Genomic DNA, 590 nt, shown 5'->3' with positions numbered 1-590 from the left:
CGTGTTGTCGCGTGAGTGGCATTTGGATCGTGCATGCTGGTGGGCTACCTGCCAATGCGCACAAGCCTTGCACACTAGCCTTGCGCACGAGCCTTGCACAAAAGCCTTGGACACAAGCCTTGCGCACAAGCCATGCGCACAAGCCTTGGACGCTAGCCTTGCACACAAGCCATGCATACAAGCCTTGCTCACAAGCCTTGGGCACTGGCCCATCGCAGTAGCCTTGCACACAAGCCTTGCGCACTAGCTTTGGGCACGAGCCTTGCGCACTTGCCTTGGGCACTAGCCTTGCACACAACCCTTGGGAACTAGCCTTGCGCACCAGCCTTGCCCACAAGCCTTGCACACCAGCCTTGCACACTAGCCTTGCATACAAGCCTTGCACACTAGCCTTGCACACAGGCCATGCTCACTAGCCTTGGGCACTAGCCTTGCACACAGACCTTGGGCACTAGCCTTGCGCACTAGCCTTGCCCACGAGCCTTGCACACTAGCCTTGCACGCAGGCCTTGCACGCTAGGCATGCTTGGGCCAGCAGCTCCCGCATCAAGTCGGCGGGTGTAGGCACGGTTGGGCGCAGATCCCGCATC

The sequence above is a fragment of the Tasmannia lanceolata genome, unplaced genomic scaffold, assembly GCF_043159265.1.
Source record: "Tasmannia lanceolata isolate RefF3 unplaced genomic scaffold, GAP_Taslan_0.1 ptg000600l, whole genome shotgun sequence".
NCBI classification, from domain to species: domain Eukaryota; kingdom Viridiplantae; phylum Streptophyta; class Magnoliopsida; order Canellales; family Winteraceae; genus Tasmannia; species Tasmannia lanceolata.
Note: the sequence above shows the minus strand (reverse complement) of the source record.